General features: G+C 45.6%; 1 long non-coding RNA gene and 1 pseudogene across 1 annotated transcript in view; one reads left to right on the forward strand and one right to left on the reverse strand.

The window, feature by feature from the left end:
* Positions 1–26,610, forward strand: part of LOC124805323 — a 399,521-nt gene that overhangs the window by 179,236 nt on the left and 193,675 nt on the right. The gene's annotated exons all lie outside the window — the stretch shown is intronic.
* LOC124709211 lies at positions 18,725–18,842 on the reverse strand (annotated as a pseudogene).

The raw sequence follows: 26,610 nt of genomic DNA on the forward strand, positions 1-26,610 counted from the left end.
AATCCCGCCGATATTCTCCTCCATAAACAAAATAGGATAATAGTTCAAGGCAAAAAGGGACACAGACAAAACACTACACTTCACAGCTCAGCCGGAGCGCACTTGCCCGAGGAACGCAAAAGTCTCAGCTACGATAATCGGTTCGGCTCACAGTTTTTATCTGCCAGGAAGTTTGAAATCAAAGCACACTTCGCTGCAGAGTGAAAATTCATTCTGGACCACGCTCCACGTTTGTAAGGGAACAAAAGAAATTTGTTTTCTATTAGGCTTCACCAAGTACGCGTCGCACATTGAACAATACACCTACATCTGTATACTGTCCGGCCAGAAGTATCCGGAGACCAGTATCTGATACGGAACTGACCAGCAGATGTCTGGAGAGGCATACCCGCCAGTGCCAAACGAGACGGGAGATTTAGTATTGTCAGCAGAGAGCAGCAACAGCAGAGGGGGGGCGCTCAGTTGAGCTCCAGACCAAGAAGATGGACTGACCGTTGGACGTCACGCGGGTATCAAATAACAGATCCATCAGCGACATTTCAATCCTTCTAAAGCATTCCGTGTCGACTGTTGGTGATCTGTCTGGGCATTAGTCTGAAGGACAGTGTAACGTGCAGATTCAGACACTGTATAAACACAGGTGTCCTAACCATCAGTGATGTTTCCATGCCTTGACGGGCTTAAATGGCGATAAAATATTTGTCGCTCCCTGTGCAGCAATCACGAAATGTGCGAGCGTAAAGTGTGTGGACTCCGTGACGTATGGAAGGTTGTGTACGTGTATGTACATCTTTTTAGAGATAGTTACGGGACTCGGCTGTTCGATACAGGATGTGAAATTAAACACCTTTCAGCCTTCTAGTTTCCAAACTTATTTTGTTAGGCTACGAGTTTCAGTGTTTTTCTACGCCGTGTTCAGGCCTCTGACCGACGTGTAGGAAGATCCTATTGATGGCCCCTGTTTTGATCGGAATCAAGGTAGAATCTTCCTAAACGTCGGTCTGGGGCCTGAAGATGGCGTAGTAAATCGCTGAAACTGGTAGCCAAATAAAACAAGTTTGGAAACTAGACGGCTGAAAGGTGTTTAATTCGACATCCTGCGTGGAAGTTCCTGGACGCGTGCTCGGATATGCGAAGTTGTTAAGGCAACCTGCTTGGAGGCCCGGTCCAGGACATGTTTTCACGTGTCGCCAACAGGAGACACATTTTGCGAATCCATTTGGTAATTTTTGCGACTTACGAGTAATTCCATGCCATTTTTCACACCCACTCTCCGCAATGCCTGACGGTCCCTGTCCATCAGTTGATGAGGTCTCCGTGGTCTCTGTTTACTTTTGATCGTTCCTTTGTGTTTCTTCTCCCACCAACGGTCCTTTTTCAGGTGGCATCCAATGGCTAGACCACGCTCTGAGTGACTGAACTCTCCCGACCAACCCGTTCTACTACTGTTGTTTCTTTACTCACAACACGGCACTGCCCACCTGATTTTATACCGGCGGGTCCGCCTCTGGTCACATGGTGATCACCAATTTCCACATTACATAAGGATGTCTGGTAGTTTTGATCAGATAGTGTATGTGGCTGAGTTCCTTCGCCATGCTCCATTTAGCTCGCTGTGGACAGGACAGGACTTCCTGAATGAAGGCGATCGCTCGAGTAAGATCAACATGCGAACGAGATGCGATATCCTTAGTCTCCCGTGCAAGCGATCTGCCGAAGTGCGAACTGAGCGGACGATTTGGATGGGATTCGGTTAATGAAAAGGGGACATACAATTCAAGGTTTATTTCCCCAAAACAATTAATTATAATAAATTACACTGCGAGTTTCAAATTACAGTGACACAAACAAATCAAGCTGCTTACAATATGAGATAATAAAAAGTTATATGCCACAGGTGAACAGAGAAAGTTATTTGTGTCGTTTGAATCACTGCCAAAGAAAACTGTTTACAGTTTGATACATTAACAAATAATCATTGTGCATTAAACTACATACTTTCACCTAATACAGTTAAATTTTATAATGTCAAGCACAAATGTACAATTTACAATTAAATTTTCAGTCGAAGTTACTCCTTCCTATACCTTCTTTAAAAGAGTGATAAAATTTCCAAAAGATATCCCAATTAAAAATGCCCTAAAACCCTTAACACAACAACACGTACATGACTAGGACTGCGGCAGCGGGCAAACTTACATAAGGAATAAAAGAACACAGGCCACCCAGCAATCTTACCAAAATCAGTTTACACGAAGGAGGAAGAAGGGCGGGGGGGGGGGGGGGGGGACATAATAAATACCATACGCAAGTGCACTTGCGAAACCTACTACTAAAAATACAGTATAAAACGATCTCGATTAATGACAAAATCCGGGATAGGCCCGGCAGTATTGCACCTGAGCGCTAGTAGCCAAAATAAAGTTGACAGATACCAAGGTCTGACATCATCTTAGGGCTAACTGGCACAACAAATAAATAAGAGTAAAAGAACAAGCAAATGGCAATGCCCAGGAATTTAAATAGGATTAAGTACAGACGAGGCTAAAATCAATTGCTACCACCGTGGACATCGTCCTTGGCTTAATTAACACTACAAATAAATAAAGGTAAAAGAACAGACAAATGACAATGCCCAGCAATTTAAATAAAAGTAAGTAAGCACAAGGCTAAAAGCAATTGCTGGCAACTTAACAAGTGCACATAAAAATATTAGACTGCTGCCACATCATAAAACGGAACAGGCGCGCGCGCGCGCAGTCCCCAGCAACCGAGCCAGCCTGACCACAGTAATTTCAACTCACAATCAGGGCGCGCGAACACACCGGGTCCACGCAAAAGACACACTGCCAAAAAATTCCCACCAACAGATACGGCTGCCCCCCCGGGCGGGGAAACGGGGGCGACGACCGGGTACACATCAGCAGAAAACTCGACACCTAGACTCCGGCCAAAACGGAATCACGCAGAAAATATAAACAACAGCTGAAGTAAGGTGAAACGAACCCCGCCACGCAGACCGGACAGAGCGAACACACAGAAAGCCTGCCCTGCAGTCCTTATAACTCTTGGGTGCGGAAACCCAAACGATTTCGTGGCACCCTTTTCAGAGGCGGAGAACCTCGAGCAATCGCATGCGGGGATCCATCAGTTGTCCACTACAGCACGTCCCCAACACGCCACATCGCCCAACGGCCAAATCGACGAGGCCCGCCAACAACGAGACCACACCTCCGTGCCGGGGCGGAAGGCAAAATACCGCCAGCTCGGTGCGAATCCAACTGTCGAACCGAGTGCTCGCGACCCCCCGCGAAAAACGCTCCAGAGGGCAGCAGCCGCCTCAGCGCCTGCGCAGGCCGAACCAGACGGAAACAGAAATACAAGCCGCTATCGATAGTGCCGGATACGCAACGCGCCAGAGAAATGGGACACGAACCAGTGGTGTGGATGGTTTTAGACAGCATATACTGTCGTCTCGCTGTCTGATGCAAGCCCACTGTAGTCGGTGATTCACTTCAGCCGCCCGGTGCCTACTCTGCAGGCGACGGCTGAGACAATAGGGACGCCGGCGCAGCTCTTCCGCCGGCCTTGATCTTGGCTGGGAAGTGGGCCGGCCGACACGCGACACCTTCGCGGATGCAGCAGGCCACCCGCTGCTCCAAATGTCTCACCTGGCTCCAGCGAACGAAGGAGGCGCGGGAGCTGGCGGCTCTCCAACCAACCACAGGGGCGATCAGGTTGCCAGTCTCCAGCAGTGCCATCTCACATGCAGCGCCCATCTCAACCACAGTTACCCCAACTGCAAGGCCGGCTTCGTTTGAACTGTTGCGGTATTTTACGTATATTGTCCGTCACTGTTCCCATAAAAGTCATTCCGATATGTTCCTTTGATAAGTTCGATTGCTTGGTGGACTGACTGCGTTGGATCTGACGCATTCCCACGAATCTCACTTTCTTTTTCAACGCGAATGCATTTTTTTCTTGAAAGTCTATTCGGGTTTGCCGGCCGGTGTGGCCGAGCGGTTCCAGGCGCTACAATCTGGAACTGCGCGACCGCCACGGTCGCAGGTTCGAATCCTGCCTCGGGCATGGATGTGTGTGCTGTCCTTAGGTTAGTTGGGTTTAATTAGTTCTAAGTTCTAGGGGACTGATGACCTCAGAAGTTAAGTCCCATAGTGCTCGGAGCCATTTGAACCATTTTTTCTATTCGGGTTTGCTACCTGATCCTAAAATCAACTTGACTCGATATTTCGGCGATCCAACTGGTCGCCATCTTCAGGAGAATGCTGCTTCTGCTGATGAGTCCCGCTGAGATCTGACGCCAGGCCGCAAATCGACGTCCTGTATAGGCCACCGTTCAGTACACGACGCGTGCGCCGCCAGTCACGGTTTCTGCCTCCCAAGACAGGGAGGTGGCGCCGCCCTTAATGGAACGCTGCTGGCAACGATACATCGCACTCAGGGCCGCACCGAAGAACGTTCAGGTTTGATGCCAAACAATACAGGATTCCACGTCTTGCTAAGAGGTAACCCATTGTCTCTGTTGATTAAATTATCCGCCAACCTAATTTCAGTCGCCTCTTTATAGACACTGTTCCAAAAACCGGAAATGTTGGCAACTACAACAGTTTCATCAAATTTCACACTGTGTCCCTCATTTAAGCAGTGTTCTGCTACTGCCGATTTTTCCGGCTGTTGTAGCCTCGTATGACGGCGATGTTCCACACACCTGTCATGCACTGTGCGAATAGAACGGCCAATGTAAGCTTTCCCACATTGACACGGAATTTTGTACACACCGGGTTTCCTAAGCCCCAAATCATCTTTCACAGAGCCGAGCAGAGCCCTAATCTTAGAAGGTGGACGGGCCACACTCTTAATGTTAAAATTCCTTAAAAATAGTCCAGTCTTAAACGATAAGCCTCCAGCATAAGGAAGATAGGCCACCGATCTATGTTCCTCTTCATACGCCTCCGGAGATGGTCCAAACTGCATAGCCCGACGAATCTGCTTCTCGGAGTATCCATTTTCCTTCAAAACAGCCATCAAATGCGCAAGTTCTTGGGTTAAGCTGTCCGCATCGGAAATGACATATGCTCTCCGTACCAAAGTCCTAAGGACGCCACTGCGTTGGTGTGGTGGATGAGTCGCAAGGCACTGGACGTTGAATCCATATTTATTAGTTTTCTTTGTCTTCACATTTTAAGCACTTATCGTCCCCGAAATGGTACCAGCGTTTCGTCAACAGCCACGTAGCTTCCAGCAACAAAATACTGTAAGCAGCCCTGAGCGAATGCGTCCCAAATTTCACGTGCAACAGCACGTTTACCTGTTCGCCTTCGCTCAGCTCTTGTCTGGGCACAGCCAAGGCGGAAGGCAAGGAGAGTGAACAAGAATCTCTTGACGCTCGTGGTAGCCTGCAAGATATCGGTATCCGTAAAGGAGACAGGAAAATGATTTCGTTTTCCGGTTTCATAACACCAGCCAAATACAGTAAGCGTATTACTGCTTTGATTTCGATCATATCGACGTCGCTCGCAAATCATTGCCGAGGTTCTTTATACTAGCTTCTCATTTGTTAGATTTTAATTTTTGTGGCCGCGCGGGATTAGCCGAGCGCTCCAAGGCGCCGCAGTCACGGACTGTGCGACTGGTCCCGACGGAGGTTCGAGTCCTCCCTCGGGCATGGGTGTGTTGTTTCTCATTAGGATAATGTAGGTCAAGTAGTGTGTAAATTTAGGCACTGATGACCTTAGCACTTAAGTCCCATAAGATTTCACACACATTTGAACATTTTAATTTTTGTGTTGTCTAATGTAATATGTATACAGCAGATACAGGGGCCCAGGCAGGTGTTGTGTTCCTGAATTTCCGAAAGGCGTTCCATACCGTTTCGCATTGCCGCCTAATGAAAAAAATGCGAAAGTACAGAACACCAGACCAGCAACGTGTTTGGGTTGAAAAGTTTCTAGCAAAAAGAATAGAGCATGTCGTTCTCAAAAGAGAGAGTCTTCAGATGTGAAAGTAACATCGGCCGTGCCCCAAGGTAGTGTTACAGGACTACCCATTTTTCGCAGTATGCACACTGAAGGGAAAAAATCGCAACGCCAAGGAGTTGTGCGGCATAAACGAAAGTTGGTAGGCGTGTTTCTACATCTGAAAGATGAAGTCTATTAAAGTTTCGCGCCAGTCATATAAGAGCGGCATTAGTAGCGTCACTATGAGGATGCAAATCAGGTTTGCTTTAAACACACGCTGTAGTCGTCTTGAGCGTTAGTTAACCTTTGAGAGTGGACGCGGTCAGATGATGATAGTCGAGAATGCCTTTAAGGCGACAAAGACGACATGATAACCAACTCACTGAGTTTGAACGTGGTCATGTAATAGGGCTAAGAGAAGGTGGATGTTTCTTCTGCGGTGTTGTACGAGGGTCACTCCAAAAGAAATGTACACTATTTTTTTTAAATACACCTTTTATTCTACATGTTTAAAAGTTTTACAGTGTGTAGATACATCCTTTAGGTACAATATTTTCATTTCTCCACATAATTTATATCCCTCTCAACTGCCGTACGCCATCTTGGAACAAGCGCCTGTATACCCGCACGATAAAATTCTGGACCAACCTGTTGGAGCCACTGTTTGGCAGCGTGCACAAGGGAGTCATCATCTACAAACCTTGTTCCACGAAGAGAGTCTTTCAGTTTCCCAAAAAGATGATAGTCACGTGGAGCCAGGTCAGGACTGTAAGGCGGGTGTCTCAGTGTTGTCCATCCGAGTTTTGTGATCGCTTCATGGTTTTTTGACTTACATGTGGCCGTGCATTTTCGTGCAACAGCAAAACATCCTGCTTTTGCCGCTGTGGTCTAACACGACTCAGTCGAGCTTGAAGTTTCTTCAGTGTCGTCACATATGTATCAGAATTTATGGTGGTTCCACTTGGCATGATGTCCACAAGCAAGAGTCCTTCGGAACCGAAAAACACCGTAGCCATAACTTTTCCAGCAGAAGGTGTGGTTTTGAATTTTTTTTTTCTTGGGCGAATTTGTATGATGCCACTCCATTGATTGCGTCCTCGTCTCTAATGAAAAATCATGGAGCCGTGTTTCATCACCTGTCTTCCAAGAAATTCATCTCCACCATTCTCGTACTGTTCCAAAAGTTCGCTGCATACCGTTTTTCTTGTTTCTTTGTGAGCCACTGTCGACATCCTGGGAACCCACCTGGCACAAACCTTTTTTAACGCCAACACTTTCAGTATTCTGCAAACACTTCCTTCCCCTATCCCAACGTAGCGTGACAATTCGTTCACTGTGATGCGTCTGTCAGCAGTCACCAATTCGTTAACTCTCTGCACATTGTCTGGAGTGTGTGCAGTTCGAGGCCTGCCGCTGCGAAGACAATCCTCAATATTGCCGTGCCCGCTTTCATCACGTAACCTGCTTGCCCACCGACTAACTGTACTGCGATCGACAGCAGCATTTCCACACACCATTTTCAACCTTCTGTGGATGTTTCCCACTGTCTCGTTTTCACAGCACAGGGATTCTATGACAGCACGTTACTTCTGACGAGCCGGCCGAAGTGGCCGTGCGGTTAAAGGCGCTGCAGTCTGGAACCGCAAGACCGCTACGGTCGCAGGTTCGAATCCTGCCTCGGGCATGGATGTTTGTGATGTCCTTAGGTTAGTTAGGTTTAACTAGTTCTAAGTTCTAGGGGACTAATGACCTCAGCAGTTGAGTCCCATAGTGCTCAGAGCCATTTTGAACTTCTGACGAACGTCAAGTGTAGCAGCCATCTTGAAGACATACTGTGACGGCTTCACTCACAGGTTGAACTAAGTTTGAAAACAAGCGGGAAGGATGTATCTACACACTGTAAAACTTTCACCCATGCAGAATGAAAACTGTATTTTTTACATAAATAATGTGCATATCTTTTGGAGTGACCCTCGTAGAAAGACTTGGCAGGAATGTAGGCACCGTACTTGACTGCTGACAGCGGCGTCACCAGAATACACGGTGGCAGGGAAACCGGTCTCCGGACGGGCACGTGGAACTACTGAGAGGGTAGACAGTCGTGTTCGGCGTACGGCTCTGGTGCATCGTACTGCAAGTGCAGCTGCTATTTGAGCGGCACTTGGCTCCACAGTGAGTTGTTTTTTCATTTTTTTCCCCTAGCTGCTTATATTTTATGACGCACCGTCTAATTTGTTATGGTGGGTCGTATGCTGTCACTTGGCCGCTGTGACTGGGTCCGGGGTCCGGAGTGACTGAGAGTGACACCACCCCGGCTCCCGTCCCCACTCACACCGTTGCCCGTGTCCCGCCACGTGCAGGCGGGATCTATTTGTTTACATCCATAGGATATCTTTTTTTTGTGCAGCATTTTAGAATCCTACAACTAATACAAAATCAAGTGAGATATTAATAATCAAAAAGAAATTAAATATTTATAAAGAAGGAAGAAAATAGAGAAGAGATAGGTATAATATTGCCCGTCACCTGGTTGTGGGCGGCGGCCCGGGTCTTGGAATGACCCTCAAGACGCTGGCCATCGCTCACCATGCCTTTTTACATCTACCATCCTAAAAACTAACTTAACTAGAAGAGATTAGGGTACGTTAAAGCTAGAAACTAAGACTAAGACCTCCATGTCCAGCGTGCTAAACTATTTACGATATACAATAGAGAGGTAACTGATTTTGTGCTTGGCTCAAAGTTGCTAATGAAAGGGTACTTGTGGGTAAAAGTAATAAGGTAATGACGCTAACGGTTTGTGTTGAGCCTACAAGGCTCCTAGTAGAGTACATCAGGCGCAAGCACCTCCCGGCCCCGCCGACAACACGACCTGAACGGTGGTTTTCCCCGATCTACCATAGGTATCCGTCGGGTGGGGCTCAAAAGAGAGGAACCACAATTAAGATCCTTCCATCCAGGCCGTGCGCCGCCTCTTACCAGGGGGCGTAGTTCCACAGCGACTCAACGAACTGTTGCATATCGATTATGTCAAGGACAGCTACAAGCCACACGTCCTGTAGCATGCATTCGACTGACCCCAAACCACAGCCATTTGCGACTTCAGTGGTGTCAAGCGTGAGCTCATTGGGGGGGGGGGGGGGGGCAGGGTGGACGTCTGTTGTGTCTGGCGACGAAAGCTGGTTCTGCCTCTGTGCCAGTGATGGTCGTGTGTCGGTTAGAAAGAGGCCAGTTACGGGCCAGCAACCAGCCTGTCTGCATGCTAAACACACTGGATCCACACCTGGAGTTGATGTCTGGTGTTTGATTTCGTGTGACAGCAGGAGCACTCTGGTGGTCATCTCACGCGCCAGAATAACGCGTGAGTTAAACCACATCCCAAAGAAGAACTCTTCTGCCGGTTTCACATGGTTGAGTAACGGTCTATAATGTTGCACCCAAGTGGGAGGAGACTGTAGAAAACCTGAAGCATTAAAACAGCCAACATCACTTTCTCTATTTTTTATTAATCTGGTTTCGAAACTTTTGCGACTGATGGCGTTCGGTGCAGGAGTATTTCCATCATTGGCTTGAACTGATTAGATAGTTGCTCGGAAACTTTGCCCAAGAGGACAAGAGGGAACTGAACACTTCGGAGGGTTTGAGACGGTAGCGTGCCCGGAGGCGCTCTTCAACGCCTGCGACGAACCGCAGGTGGCAAACTGCTCTTCCAGAAGGAGCGCCCAGCCGAGATGTTTTTTCCCCTTTTTATTCTCGCTGGCGACGGCTCCGCGAAGCATAAAGAAACATAACTCGGCGGCGGCGTTACGTAAGGCGGGTGGACGCTGATGCAACGGCGGTGCAGCCAGAGTGCGTGCGAGGTTGCACCTGCGACCGCAGCGCCACGACCTGGTGTGGTCGTCTGCAGCAGCCACCACCAGCCAGCTCTCAGCACGACCTGGTGGTCCACGGCCACTACGTCGCAGAGCCTCGTTTCTTCCTCTGTGCATGCGATGCCGGCCACTCTGCGCTCATTTTGCACTCGTATTCTGTCTGAACTTGACCTACACAACAGGATACCCTCCACTATCCTTGATTGTTGCTACGTGATATGATTAGGTCGAATGACGTAGTAGAAATGCGGACACGGAGATATGCGGTCACCACCCCTACCAGCTAGAGACGACAGTTATCGCTGAAACAACCAGTTTTCGGTCTTCAGCTGTTGTACTTCTTGTATGATATACGGTGTTTGCCATTTAATATTTTGTCTTTTCTATAAGAGCAAATTTATGTTCGTCATAATGCTGGGTATAGTGTTGTTTAAAATTCTGCTCCAATGTCATTGTGGTTCAAATGGCTCTGAGTACTATGGGACTTAACTTCTGATGTCATCAGTCCCCAGGAGTCGAACCTGCGTTCATAGCAGCAGCGCGGTTCCGGACTGTAGTGCCTAGAACGGCTCGGCCACTCCGGCCGGTCCAATGTCATTGTCATCACTGCCTTCGGGTGTCTTATGTTTGTCTAATTGCGCTTTTGTTTTACTTTAAGAGTGTGTTTATGTGATAACTTCGTAATTTTGTGCTATTCTGTTTTTTCGCGATTGTCTTTCTTTGGCATTTTGTAACCGTTGTTGGCTCTATGGTCCTTGTAACCCAAAGCGAAAACGAAGAAAAAAAAAAAGAACAGTTTCGGTTGTATCGGCGTTTTTCCACACCAGTTTAATCAGACTGTTAAAAGCGCTCTAACTAGCCGCTTTCTGAAATGCTCCACTTCCGGTTTTTCATTCCTATTATTTTCTGTAGCAAACGTATAAATCGAACAAAAGATTGAAAATTTTCTGACTGAGTTTCAAGATAAATAGAATGAAAATATTAAATTAAATAGGCAAATAAAAGAAAACTTGGCCCGTCCACCATTCTCTGCTTTTCTCTAAAAGTGGTAAGTGGTTTAATACTGCAAAAAATCACCACATTTCTCCTAATAATTCCAATTTTTTGAAACTGCTGAAAAATTATGTTATAATCGGGGATCGTACCACTGTGTGCTCATTTCCAATAGTCATTGCTAAAGGGTGCAAACTGAGGTTGAAGAACTATGGTTTTCGTGTTGCTTCATACCTTCCCGAGGGCTACAAGCAGATAAACGCGTATTGTGCAGACACAGGAGGCAGATCACCTACTTTCTACTTTTATTGTGCACTATAAATGAACTGATGATTAAAAATCTTATGGATCTTCTGCGGCGTAACTGAATAAAATACTTTACGTATTACAGCGGCCAACCTCAGGGCAAGACTTGCTGTATAATTGGAGCTGGGTATCTAACCATACTGCTAGCGAAAGCACTTGACAAGCGGAGGAACCTGGGTCCCTGACGAACAGTTGAAACGTTGGTTCAACTTCGTAATTAAAGTATTTTGTGCAGTGACGTGGTACAACATTCAGAATAATTTTAATCATCGTGCATCCTGAGGAAGTCTACGTAGTTATATGAATAAATTGTCAAATTTTTAATTTATCACTGTTACCATAATTTCCTTGCTCATTTATTATTTCACAGAAATGGTAGACAAATGTTGAATCTTTTAAGGCAAATGAATAGTTCTACTTCGTTGCCACATTACTTCGTAAAAATATTTCCAAGCTAGGGTCTGCGCCATTCCGCAATACGACGGATGTCCGGCGTCGGCCGGTGTGGCCGTGCGGTTAAAGGCGCTTCAGTCCGGAACCGCTACGGTCGCAGGTTCGAATCCTGCCTCGCGCATGGATGTGTGTGATGTCCTTAGGTTAGTTAGGTTTAACTAGTTCTAAGTTCTAGGCGACTGATGACCTCAGCAGTTAAGTCGCATAGTGCTCAGAACCACCATTTGGATGTCCGGCGGCGACAGCGAGAAGCTATCGTATAGACGTGGCCGGGACAAGGTCTGCCCTGCACTCTGCGCGCACACCCGTACTCTAGGTAAGCCGCGACAGGCTGCAACAGGAACGTTATGGCCTCAGCAGTGGTGAACCATTTCTGCCATGTGTGTGTTGCTTGTTTCTGTCAGCACTGCAAATAAAATAACACTGATCAGTTTTCCCATTTTCTGTAACAATTTTCGAAACGATGCAAATTTTACGAATTAAAATAACTAATTTTTTAAAGAAAAGGTTTATTTAAAAATGAAAACTCTTAGCACTGCTACTGCGACTAACTGATATTTCGTCTTTTTTTTATTAACTTATTAGTAAATATAGAAATCACCTGTTATAGTCGAACCAAACAAATACCGAAAAATACCGGCTATTCAGAGCGAAAATACCGGTATCGGTTATAACCGGTCAGTTTTTCCCATCCCTAATACCAAGTAGGTTGGGCACCGTTCGCTCGGAACGAGTGAAGGCCTTCCTCGAGCTGCAGATGTTCGCATATCTTCGCTTTCAAGCCTTAGTGTCCCCATCTTTCCCGACACCGCCAGCACATAAGGGGTGCAAGTATTTGTTAACAATACTATATTGCCAGCCCTTCGATATATTGGAGCTACCATTGCACCATCAACAGTTGTGTCAGTATTTTCATTTCCAACTCTATTTCAAGAAGCCAACGCGTCGGAGAACGATTAAACGTTTGTTGCTGTTTTATGAACTATGACTGTCAGAAAAACAATAAAAAAAGGAAAAAAATTGATATGTCAATGGCTGAGAAAAAAGAGCGACACAATCCATGTTAATTTGTTCACTGCAATCCGACGTCTCTTGCGGCTTATGACAAATTATTAATGATGTCACGGAACAGAGTAGAGAACGGAAGGACAGTAATTTGAGAGGAAATTGCAGTTGGAAAAAGGTTAGGAGTAACTGAAATTTCTGTCGGCAGGAAGGTCATTTGAGTCATTTTTAGTGTTGTAATAACAGCAAATACGAGGAGTGTAACTGTCATGAAAGCTTGCAAAGTTATTAAATCTGTCGTGCAAAAATCTTTTTAGTTTTGTAAACAAAGGCAAAGAAACATTTTTTTTGTGTGTTTTGTGATTATGATTTCATGTGACAAGTTACTGTACAGTAATATGCAAATGTAAACTAATAGGGATAAAAGTCATTAAACATACAGAAATTTAGATTTGGATCAGCACGTAGGTAAGTATAGCTACAGCTGAATGTCAAAATACGTTAATAAGTTATGATAATTTCTTGACATTGACTTGCAATATATAAAGTACCGACTTGCAATTTATAAAGTACCAGCTACTGCATGAACTTTCGAAGCGGAGGTCGTTTCCCGGCTGTGCAATGTGAAATGCTGCTGCGATTTAATTCGAAGTAAACACTCCACAAACGAATTCACGGAATCCAGGTATTGTTGGCTCCAGTTATGCATGTATCAGTATATCTCCTGTTTATACATATAGTGCATAGGGGCCTGAATATGGCATTAATGAGATGATGCCGAAACTGGTCGTCAAAATAAAACAACATGCGGTTGTTTGCCGATTTTTCTTTGGTAAAAATATGAAACTGTATTTTAATATTTAAAATGAAAACAATGTGCCGTAGACTTACGTATAAAACACATTCCGAAGGGACAAATATAATCACTACTGCATTAACTTGTGCTGCCTAAGAATTTGTACTGAAATACTATTGAAAAATTAGTTTTTTGTTTTGTTTGAAATGCATAGTACAAAGAAATGTGTGGATGCAAATACCGTCATTTCAGCCATATTCTGAGGCCAAACAACACGTTCTTCTTGATTGTGGGCTAGGTGACTTGGACTATTATTTGAATAATTTAGCATTTTCGTGTTACGTTACTAACGGCTAGCCACGTTGGTAACATCGGTTCACGCCTGGTCACTGATATTAAGCAACGTTGGGCCCGGCAAGAACTCGGATGGATGACCGTCTGGGGAAAAAAACCAGATGCCGTTGCTTTCGAAGACATGCAAGTTGCTGAAGTGTTCAGCTGAAGGACCTGCACCAGCCCGTGGTGCCACGCGATGTTTATTTATTTTTCAAGTTAAAAGCCACCATGTCCTGCCCTTCCTTGCAATGTCCTGCTCTTCCTTGTGAACCAACACAAGCACGCCGACTTGTTTCCACCAACACGACATTTTGGCTTGCTATGTAGGGGCGTGCGAGTGGGATTTTTTTTTGGGGGGGGGGGGGTAGGGGTAAAATGCCGGCTGTGAGGAACATTCCGTGAACCGATTGTGTCCTCAGATCTCCGTGTCCACTTATCCCTGAATACCAATGGATCAAGGAACACCAAGACTCTAGATCTACAATTGAAAAAGCGGCGAAATGGTGTGGTTACTTCTGATACCACTACAATAACGACTCGGTAAACCTCCTAATGAACTCCTGCGATTTTCTCGTCGTGGTAACTTCGCAGCACGCCTGTGGCAGGAAGTGATGTGTTGCCGACTCTTCTCGGAATATACGCACTCGGAATTTTAATAGTAACCCTTTCTGTGACGCGATTTCAGTTTATCCTTAAAGACCCATAACAAAAATTGTTGGATTTTATCTCGACCCTCTACTAATACAAACTGGTAACGAAAACTGGCTAATGAGTAATCCCAAAAATCGGTCGAACATCTGTTTTCAAAGCCACTTCTTTCGTGCATGAACTACATTTGCTCAACATTCTACCTCTCTAGATCTTTCTGGATTTCGTTACGTCTTGTGGCGTTGCAACGTACCTGTAGACACCGGCACCTCATGCGCATATTAGCGACAGTAACGCTGGCCCTGCATTCGTAGTCCATATTTCTGTCCATCCTCATGAACCATTCATTGCGTAGGTACGCATAACATCTTCATTTACGACTGCAAACATCACGTAATCCTTCTCGGTCCCAAGTTCAAGTGTACCATCGTTGCAAAATACCTTACCTACTACGAATACCCAATCCTACATGCAAAAACCCACCAAGTTACAGTAAAAGCGATATGTCTTTGATACTTGTACTCTTTGGTCGGTCATACGCTATTCGGTGAGCCATACGGCCTAACATTTTCTGTTGTTGCGCGACATTTCAGGCGGCTGGAGGCTTCTGTCACACCGACAATAGCGAGACCGGCGGTAGGCGGCAGTGGTTTTGTAGTAGGAAGTTGAGACCGACTGTGGTAACATCTCAGCGTTGAGTCGTACGAAATTGACACGTGAAAATTAAGTGTGAGGAATTTAAGTAGTTATGTCGAGGGGAATATTGTTTGATATATAAAGGTAGTACTTAAAAGATTTAAATTCTAGGATTCTTCGCTTTTTGCAGAAGTCAATTTACGGGAGCATATGCAACTTCGCGATCCGTGTGAGTTGTTAACTGGTACACGGACGCGCAGTATAAATTACAGACGACATTCTGCACTGAAGAGCCAAAGAAACTGGTAATCTGCCTAATAATCGTATCGTGTAGGGTTCCCCCGGGAGCAAGCATAAATGCCGCAACGCGACGTGCCACGCAGCAGATCAACGTCTGTGGAGGGAATTGACACCAGCCGCGCGGAGTGGCCGCGCGGTTTGAGGCGTCATGTAACGGACTGCGCGGCCCCTCCCGCCGGAGATTCGAGTCGTCCTTCGGGCATGGGTGTGTTTGTTGTTCTTAGCATAAGTTGCTTTAAGTAGTGTGTCAGTCTAGGGACCGATGACCGAAGCAGTTTGGTCCCTTAGGAATTCACACATTTGAAACTGACACCACGAATCCTGCAGGGCTGTCCATAAATCCGTAAGCGTACGAGGGCTGGAGATCTCTTCTGAACAGCACGTTGCAAGGCATCCCAGATATGCTCAGTAATGCTCATGTCAGGGGAGTCTGGTGGCCAGCGGAAGTGTTTACACTCAGAAGAGTGATCCTGAAGACACTCTGTAGAAATTCTGGATGTGTAGCGTGTCGCGTTGTCCTGCTGGAATTGCACAAGTCAGTCGGGATGCACCATGGATATGAATGGATGCAGGTGATCAGATTGTCCATAAATCCGTAAGCGTACGAGGGCTGGAGATCTCTTCTGAACAGCACGTTGCAAGGCATCCCAGATATGCTCAGTAATGCTCATGTCAGGGGAGTCTGGTGGCCAGCGGAAGTGTTTACACTCAGAAGAGTGATCCTGAAGACACTCTGTAGAAATTCTGGATGTGTAGCGTGTCGCGTTGTCCTGCTGGAATTGCACAAGTCAGTCGGGATGCACCATGGATATGAATGGATGCAGGTGATCAGATAGGATGCTCACGTACGTGTCACCTGTCAGAGACGTATCTAGACGCATCAGGGGTCCCATATCAATCCAATTGCACGCGCCGCATACCATTACAGAGCCTTCACCAGGTTCAACGGTCCCTGGTGACATGCAGGATCCATGGTTGTTTACATACCCGTTGTTTTAGCGGATTCCTGACAGTCACGGTACACTCGTGAAACGGTCGTACGGTAAAACCTCTACTTCATCGCTCGCTACGTCGGAGACGCTGCGTCCCATCGCTCGAGCACCGGCTATGACACCATGTCCAAACTCACTTAAGTCTTGATAACCTGCTATTGTAGCAGCAGCAACCGATGTACCAACTGCTCCAGACAGTTAGTTGTCTTATTTAGACGTTGCCGGCCGCAGCGCCGTATTCTGCCTGTTTACATATCTCGGTATTTGAAAACGCATGCCTATACCAGTTTCTCTGGAGCTTCCGCCTACATTTGTTACCAGACTGGTACTGAATCAAAGGAACAAACTGTGGCTTTTCAGGAATAAGCGGATTTTGATTTGAGAGTTCTAGCAGTGTGAATGACATATATGTGTTCTATTGTTTGAAGATTATTAACTAAGTCAATAGACATAGTCTTATTTAAGATGATCCGTCGCTATAGGTGGATAAAACACGGTTTCCGGAAGCGATAAATTGATAGTGTGTCAAGATCCGAGTTTTTATTGTGACTTTTCTTGTATAATAGTGGGGGACATTGCTAACCGCTATGACAGCCGTGGAACTATACACTGCCCGTGCAGAAAGTTGCGAGACTGATTTTATTCCTTGCATATAAGTGACATCAGCGCAGCAACTGCGATGGCAGCTTCAACTAACAACTGTAAACAGGAGATGTGGATTCGGCCAGTCAGTTGTGTGCACGTAGCGTTAAGTGCGGACGTGCTACTGTAGTGTGTCAGCGTCGTTTGGACCAAATGGTAATAGAGCAACATCTCTGAAACGAATGTTAAAGACAGTCGAAACTTCTCGATATCAATACGAATCTATCATTAAACGACAATGTGCAAAAATTGACGTGAAAGGTCAATGCTTTGGCGACATAACTGACATCGAAGCCACTGTGACGCACGTGTTGAACAGCGTCCCCAAAGAAGGACTCTAGTGAGAGTTTCACATCGTTGTGTGAACGTTCTGCGCGTTGTAATCAGGTGGAAGGAGACTATATGGAACACCTGAAGTATTAAAACGACCAACTTAACTTTTCTCTATGTTTTCTAATCCAGTGTAGAAACTTTTTGGGCTGACGTGGTGTCGAAAAATTGACGCTTGACGTGTAACGTGAGATGTGAATACTGTACGCTTCGTCTATCCTTTAGCAAAGTTACCCCAGCACGTAATTTGGTTGGTAAGAAGTACGATGGTAACAAGAGTCACGCCGCAGTGCTTCCACTCTCTCGAACAGCAGCCTCAGCACTACGCGACGCATTGTTTTGTGTGTTTTTTCCTTTCTTGTTGCTTACAAAAATCATTAACTGGTCAGCAGTGTTACGGAACTGTTCTCTTCGTTATTACAACACGGAATCGCTAAGCGGTGAACCATGTGACTTGTAGAACCTAATGCGATATACTAGGCGGCGTAAGTTCCACAGAAATTAAAATAGAAGTATTCCCCGAGGAAGCTTAAACGGGCTCTCAACTAGCTACGAGTATTTGCCAGATGCTATTGTTAGATGGCCATGCTGTTGTTACATGAAAGCAACTTCGTACGGTTGTAAGTAATGAATCTCTGATCACTTTAAATATGGATAAATGCAAGATCACAAAGAGGAAGAACCGGATAGCATTTGATTACAAGATTAGTGGTCAACTTCTGGAGCACGTCACTCTGTGATAGTATTTAGTCACAATATTAAGAAGCGGTTGAAATGGGACGATCACGTAAAGTCACTGTTACGGAAGGCTAATGAAGGACTGAGATTTGTTTGAAAGGTTCTGGGGAAGTGCAGTGCACCTGTAGACGAATCCACACACAAGGCGCTAGTGCGACCAATTCCAGAATGCTGTTCCAGTGTTAGGAGTCGTTATCAAGGAGGTATGATGATAAACAAAGAGCGAATTCAGATATGGGATGCTAGGTTCGTTTCAAGTCGGTATAGCTGATACAGAAGTATACCAGAAATACTCGAGAAATCTGAATGGGAACGCCGTTATTTGACATTGTCAAATTGGAAGACAGACGATCACTGTAAAAATGTAAAAAATATCTTATGGTAAGATCACTAAAACTCCTTTGTTGATTACTAGTTTCAACTCATTGAAGAGTCATCTTCAAATCTGAAAAAAAGAAAAATTGCATAATATAAGTGAACAGTAGTATCATAAAAAAAGCACTCCGTCGTCAGGCCACGAGTGGCCTACCGGGACCATCCGACCGCCGTGTAATCCTCAGTGGAGGATGCGGATAGGAAGGGCGTGGGGTCAGCACACCGCTCTCCCGGTCGTTATGATGGTATTCTTGACCGAAGGCGCTATTATTCGGTCGAGTAGCTCCTCAGTTGGCATCACGAGGTTGAGTGCACCCCGAAAAATGGCAACAGCGCATGGCGGCCTGGATGGTCACCCATCCAAGTGCCGACCACGCCCGACAGTGCTTAACTTCGGTATTCTCACGGGAACCGGTGTATACACTGCGGCAAGGCCGTTGCCACAGTAGTATCATACATTTTATATTTAAACTTTCGTTTTATGCTACGTACTAATGAAAATTTTTACTTAATCCAGTATGTATCAACTACCAGACATTATACGTCGTCATAATCTGTTGAGCTGAATCGCTCTTGTCGTCATGTAGACATTAAAAAAATTTATAGGTCGTGGCAGAGTACATTTGGTAAGTGGTATAAAGCTATAAATGTGACGATTGGTGCTTTATACCACTTACCAAATGTACTCCGTATGTCTTTTTTTTATCACGATCTATAAAATTTTTCATTGTCTACATTATGCTACCACCAAGGTGTATGCCGGGCAGGAACGACGAGAATAAATTAAGATAAATAACTTCGCGAACGGAGTCGGGTATGTAGGATTGCCTCGCTCAACAGTGAATAGTGTAGTACAGAAAATTCGAAATAATGGTAGAAAAATGCTCAGCCATGCGCTTGCGGAATAATTACTCAGGTGGTGATGTCGGATTCGTTCGGATCAGTTTCACATTTAGTAGTGCAAGACATATTTTCTGCACTCATGCTGCACTGATGTTTGATGCTACGTTCTCAGAGACTGCCTAGCGATGTCGTACCCGCAGACGGCCCTGACTTCTTTTTTGGAACGAAGAACGCTCGGGCCCGTTCGCGCTACTTACTACTCCCGTCGCACGTTCCGGCGGGCGCTGTAATTTTATTGACTCACGCGGGTATAAAAACAGCTGAGCGGAGCGGCAGGTCGGCGCTGCTCCAGTTGGGCGCCCGCAGCATGTGTGTCAAGGCGGCGCAGTGGCGGTGGTGGTGGGGGTGGGGGTGGGGGGCGCAGTCCGTCAGCCGTGCTGTGGCCGAAAACAGTCGCGCAGCGGCGGGCAGGTCACGCGGAAACGTTGCGGACCCGCGGCGAGGAGGAACATCAGCCGCGGAGCCCGTCGTCCTTGGGGTTATGTCAGAGCCTGAAACTTTACTGGCCGCCTTCCAAGGTCACGGAATGCCGACCTATCTCCGTGTTTCACTCGGCGTTACGACATTATTACACAGTCAGCGCTGTCGTTTTATTACAAGGTTAGAATTTTCCGACCTATCGCCTTGCTTCATCGGTTTCAGTGTCCTTACAACAGTGATCATAAACTTATTACTGTCACTAGGAACAAATCAATCGTTATCGTGAAACTTCGTGGTGATATCACCTCCGTAACCATTACAGGTACCTAAAGGTTGCTATCGATGCGCCACCTGAAGAAAATCTATAATCATATCCTCCGTAATTGTAATAAATGTTATATTTCCAGTGTAACATCAACATTATCTTTTGTATTTCACTACGGTACACACAGAGACAATAAATATTCACCGTTAATGAAATATCTGAAAAATAAGAAAACGTGTCATCGGCTCAATCAAGGGAACAGGTCCCTTCATTGGGGCACGCAGTTTCCGCGAATGGGCTATTGTGTCATAGCTGTTAAATTTTCCATACATCTACACAGGATGTTCCGAAATACCGTTACAAACTTACAAAACTTGTAGAGGCGAGTGAGTAGATGATATATTGAACAGGATCCCCTGTCTGGAAACGTACCGTTTCCGTTATAGGACGGTTTCAATTTAGATGTGTAATGCGTCAACGGCTGCTAAGGGGAAACTCTTAGGTTAGGTTAGGTTAGGTTAGGTTAGGTTTGAGGCGGGACGGAGCGCCTGTACAAGAACATGTTCTGTAGGTACGATGGCTGTAACAAAGTTCGTGGTTGCCACATCGAGGCGCTGTTGTAATGCTTCACTACCGTTTCGTACGTACAGTATGCTGTCTTCTTTTTTGAATTGGAAATAATGTAAACACGCAACGTTTGAGTGTTAATACAAACAAATGTGTTTAAATAATAATGGATGTCTCGTGATGTGTCCTTTCGAATTGTTAGCTAGTAAACTGGAAGTGAAACACGGACGGTGAATAGTTTAGACAAGAAGAGAATAGAAGCTTTCGAAATATGATATTACAGGACAATGCTGAAGATTAGATGGGTAGACCACATAACTAATGAGTAGGTAGTGAACAGAACTGGAGAGAAGAGGAGTTTGTGGCACAACTTGACTAGAAGATGTGATCGGTTAATAGGACACATTCTGAGGCATCAAGGTATCACCAATTTAGTACTGGAGGGCAGGGTGGAGGGTAAAAATCGTAGAGGGAGACCAAGAGATGAATACACTAAGCAGATTCAGGAGGATGTAGGCTGCTGTAGGTACTGGGAGATGAAGCTTGCACAAGATACAGTAGCATGGAGAGCTGCATCAAACCACAACAACAACAACAACAACAACATCAACAAGCTAATAATTGTATTGCGTCACACCGAAATGAGTTCTTCAACCAGAAAGGTATGAGCTAACATCTGTATTCAAACCGTAGTAGAACGGAAATGTTACGTTTTCGGTCATGGGTTCCTGTTCAAAATACTACGTACTTCAAATGGTTCAAATGGCTCTGAGCACTATGGGACTTCACGTCGTAGGTCATCAGTCCCCTAGAACTTAGAACTACTTAAACATAACTAACGCAAGAACATCACACACATCCGTGCCCGAGGCAGGATTCTAACCTGCGACCGTAGCAGACGCGCGGTTCCGGACTGAAGCGTCCAGAACCGCCCGGCCACCGCGGCAGGCTTTTCACTGTTGCTTAGTGTCTTCGTGGAACAACTCACCGCTAAGGCGGCGAAAGTTTGGCAACACGTGGTACATTAATGAGCGTTAGAATGCGTCTGTCGTCAGCCCGTCCATTGGTGGAGCCGGTCCAGCGATAGCAACCTTCTCCTAACCTCTTCGTTACCTCGGTCCACATATGCAGACCATTGTACAGTATGTTTAGGCGTATTTTTCCGTTTATAGACCAATCGTCTGCGAGTATGGACCTTCTAGTTTTTAGTTTTAAAACAAGGGCGCAGCATTTTGCAAGGAACGCTTTGTTTGTTAGTCTACAGCTGGTCATACGCGGGAAATCTACAAATCGAAAAATATGTAAATAATTATTGTGTCTGCATAGTAGACTGAGAACCTGTTTTTTCCTAACTTTCGCTAGTTACTACAAATCTGTATAACTTTTGCTCGTTACTAAGAAATAACCAATTTCCTGGTGGTCCTTGTACATGGACCTCAGTTCATAACTCATATTTACTAAATTTGAAATTGGTCTTCGATAATAGAATACTGAAATAACCTTTATTTTTACACTGTACAGTAATACATAAAATATTTTCTTAATGACAGCAATGTGGAATAATGTGACTGAGAAGATGAATTCTCGTTTTTGACTGAAGATTATCCCGCTGATCTTGATGAAACTGACTGGTAAACAATAACAACGTTAAGATGTCGTGCCAGTGGCTAGGATGACGTCCTTGTACAGTGAATTCGTCTGACAGTGGGGATGTAGAAAAAATATGAATCAAAAGCGAAGAAGAGCTGCGTTGGAACCAATTTCAGAAGTTAGGTTTTGAAGTGTTGGCCAACTACAAAAATTTGTGGAGCCAAGGAATGCCTCAAAATACAGGAAAAGTGACTGCAATTCTAAGATAAGAGACATATTTTTGCGTCAAACATGAAACGCATTTTAGTATTGTGAAAAATAAATATTTTGTAGCTTATCATAAAACGTAGGCCTATATTAAAGATTTATTTACTGGCGTTATGAAATTATTACTCGCCAGAAATTTCCAGAATGATCTGCCACGAAGTTTAGCCAGAAATTATTGTATGTTTAGTATTTTCTTGCATTTGTGAAGTTGTTTTACAGCACCAAGAAATACCTGTATTGAAAATAATGTAATTAAAACATTTTAACTTTAAGAATCCTATTTTCTGTGTGCATTAGCAAATACAGTTTGGGTTTCAAATGAGATGTGTAAAGTGCTAATAAAATGTTCTAATTGAAGAAAAAGCGAAGAGTCTCAAGTTTTCATAATACGTGGGATCTGAGGTCCACATACGCTGATCATCAAAAAATATTTCGTTTCCATTTGTATCATGTTTGTTTATTACTTTGCTGGAAAATGTGAAAAGAAAAAATTCCTATGATTTTTTTTATATCTCAGCAGTGAAGAGGCTGAACATTTGTAAAGCATGGGTACACAGTCATGCAGCAGGAACACTCGGTGTAACAGATACGCAGAGGTGTAGAAACGCGGACAGGCTAACGAGAAATGCAGGATGATTTCGAATCTGACACAGAGGCCACCAAGAGCTGTTGCAGGACGATTTGATTCACGGATACAGTTATATGGCTCTTTCCGTGTATAGCGATTTTACGACTATGACGAGTAGGGCCTGAAGATGGCATCAATGTAATGCCGAAACTGGTAGCACATAGAAGTTCATAAAATGAAATAAATTTCTACAATACATACGGCTGTTGGTAAATTATTGTATCGAGAAGGATTTCGAATCTAGTCAGATACTGGAGATTTACGGAAGAAACGTGATAGAAATGCGGTGATCGTGTGTGAATGCGGAATGCTGCCATTCTCGTAGTGAGATCCAGTCGAGAAACAGTATAAAATCTCCGCGAAGACGCAGGGTGTGCGTCCCGTTATGCAGGCAGAACAGAGCCCTGCGGGGCGCCCGCTTTGCGAGTTCTTGTTGGGCCTCGCTCGTGCCTGCGTGGCTTGATCGCCGCGCCGCCTATCAGTAAACAGGACGGGTCGGCCAGGCCTCTGGCTAAGCACGCTCCTCACGGATGCCCCTCGTGAAACGAAGACAGCCAACCGCTTTCTCTGCAATCGCTTTTGCGTAACTATCCCACTCCATATCACTTCGCTTTCTTAATCTGACCTATTCCGATAGCTGATCAATAGTGCTGCATCCAAGAACCGGCAGTAGGCTATTTCATCCCAGTGTAATGGCTTGCGTGGACCTAAACTATCGGAGCAAAAGTATCCGGACACCTGTTAGTGTATATTAATACATTACTCGCCATTAAAATTGCTAAACCAAGAAGAAATGCAGATGATAAACGGGTATTAATTGGACAAATACATTATACTAGAACTGACATGCGATTACATTTTCACGCAATTTGGGTGCATAGATCCTGAGAAATCAGTACCCAGAACAACCACCTCTGGCCGTAATAACGGCCTTGATACGCCTGGGCATTTAGTCAAACACAGCTTGGATGGCGTGTACAGGTACAGTTGCCCATACAGCTTCAACACGATACCATAGTTCATCAAGAATATTGTGACAAGCCAGTTGCTCGGCCACCATTGGCCAGACGTTTTCAATTGGTGAGAGATCTGGAGAATGTGCTGGCCAGGGCAGCAGTCGAACATTTTCTGTATCCAGAAAGGCCCGTACAGGACATGCAACATGCGGTCGTGCATTATCCTGCTGAAATGTAGGGTTTCGCAGGGATCGAATGATGGGTAGAGCCACGGGTCGTAACACATCTGACATGTAACGTCCAGTGTTCAAAGTGCCGTCAATGCGAACAAGAGGCACCCCATACCATAACTCCGGATGATACGCCAGTATGGTGATGACGCATACACGCTTCCAACGTGCGTTCACCGCGATGTCGCCAAACACGGATGCGACCATCATGATGCCGTAAACAGAACCTGGATTCGTCCAAAAAAATGACGTTTTGCCATTCGTGCACCCAGGTTCGTCGTTGAGTACACCATCGCAGGCGCTCCTGTCCGTGATGCAGCGTCAAGGGTATCCGCAGCCATGGTCTCCGAGCTGATAGTCCATGCTGCTGCAAACGTCGTCGAACTGTTCGTGCAGATGGTTGTTGTCTTGCAACCGTCCCCATCTGTTGACTCAGGCATCGAGACGTGGCTGCACGAACCGTTACAGCCATGCGGATAAGATGCCTGTCATCTCGACGGCTAGTGATACGAGGCCGTTGGGATCCAGCACGGCGTTCCGCATTACCCTTCTGAAGTCACCGACTCGATATTCTGCTAAAACTCATTGGATCTCGACCAACGCGAGCTACAGTGTCGCGATACGATAAACCGCAATCGCGATAGGCTACAATCCGACCTTTATCAAAGTCGGAAACGTGATGGTACGCATTTCTCCTCCTTACACGAGGCATCACAACGTTTCACCAGGCAACGCCGGTCAACTGCTGTTTGTGTATGAGTAATCGGTTGGAAACTTTCCTCATGTCAGCACGTTGTAGGTGTTGCCAGCGGTGCCAACCTCGTGTGAATGCTCTGAGAAGCTAATTATGTGCATATCACAGCATCTTCTTCCTGTCGGTTAAATTTCGCGTCTGTAGCGCGTCACCTTCGTGGTGTAGCAATTTCAATGGCCAGTAGTGCAGGTGATGTGTCCGCCCTGAGCCTTTATGACGGCTTGAACGCTGCTGGAGACACTTCCAGTGGGGTGTCTGAAGCTCTGTGGAGGAATGGCAGTTCATTCTTCCTCGAGAGTCGAAGCCGGAGAAAGTGGTGATGCTGGGCGCTGGGGACAGGAGTGAAATCGACTACTTAATAGGAAGTCAAATGAAAACGATCGTTGACTAGAGGGTTATGTTCGATTGCTGGGAGACCATTTGCAGCCGTTCGTGTACTTGATGTTCCCAAACAAAGATGGAGTTGTTGTGGATGACAACGAGCTATGTCACAGAGCCACAGTTGTTAGCGATTGGTTTCACGAACACTGTGGACAATTCGAGCGAGTGATTTGGCTACCCACATTGCCCAACACAAATCCCATCGAATATTAATGGGACACAATCGAGAGGTCAGTTCGTGCACAAAATCCTGCACCGGCAACATTCTCTCAATTATGGACGGCTGTAGAGGCAGCGTGGCTCAGTATAGCTGCAGCGGACTTGCAATCACGTCGTATTGCTGCACTACGCCGGACAATAGGCAGTCCGACACGATATCGGGAGGTGTCCTGTGACCATCAACAGGCAAGGAACAACCTCAAATGTGTTTCTAGAAGGAGTCAAAGTAGAATCTGTTTCACATTTCAAGCACCTAGGAAGCGTGATCTCGAAAGACACCACCATTAAGCAGGGAATACTGAGCACGATCCAGTTTTTACAGGCAAATCAGACATCTTCTCTGGGATAATAAAATGCCACGTAAAGCAAAAGCGACCATGTACCACACCTGTTTCGTAACAATCAAATGGCTCTGAGCACTTTGGGACTTACCTTCTAAGGTCATCAGTCCCCTAGAACTTAGAACTACTTAAACCTAACTAACCTAACGACATCACACACATCCCTGCCCGAGGCAGGATTCGAACCTGCGACCGTAGCGGTCGCGCGGTTCCAGACTGTAGCGCCTAGAACCGCTCGGCCACACCGGCCGGCTGTAACAGTCCTATCATACGCTTTAGAAACATGCACCATACTAAACAAAGATCTGAGCAGAATTCGGGCAATAGAAGTGAGATTCATTAGAACTATGGACCAAACAGCTAGAATTGACAAAATCAGGAATGAGGTGAGCCAGCCGGTGTGGCCGAGCGGTTCTAGGCGCTTCAGTCTGGAACCGTACGACCGCTACGGTCGCAGGTTCGACTCCTGCCTCGGGCACGGATGTATGTGATGTCCTTAGGTTAGTTAGGTTTAAGTAATTTTAAGTTCTAGGTGACTGATGAACTCAGATGTTAAGTCCCATAGTGCTCAGAGCCATTTTTTTAAATGAGGTGAATAGAAAAGTAGCTCGTATTGAGGTTACTGTAACCAGTGTCATAAACAAATGCCGGCTTCCGTGGTACGGGCAAATAATGTGCATGAACAGCCA

The sequence above is a fragment of the Schistocerca piceifrons genome, chromosome 7, assembly GCF_021461385.2.
Source record: "Schistocerca piceifrons isolate TAMUIC-IGC-003096 chromosome 7, iqSchPice1.1, whole genome shotgun sequence".
NCBI classification, from domain to species: Eukaryota; Metazoa; Arthropoda; class Insecta; order Orthoptera; family Acrididae; genus Schistocerca; species Schistocerca piceifrons.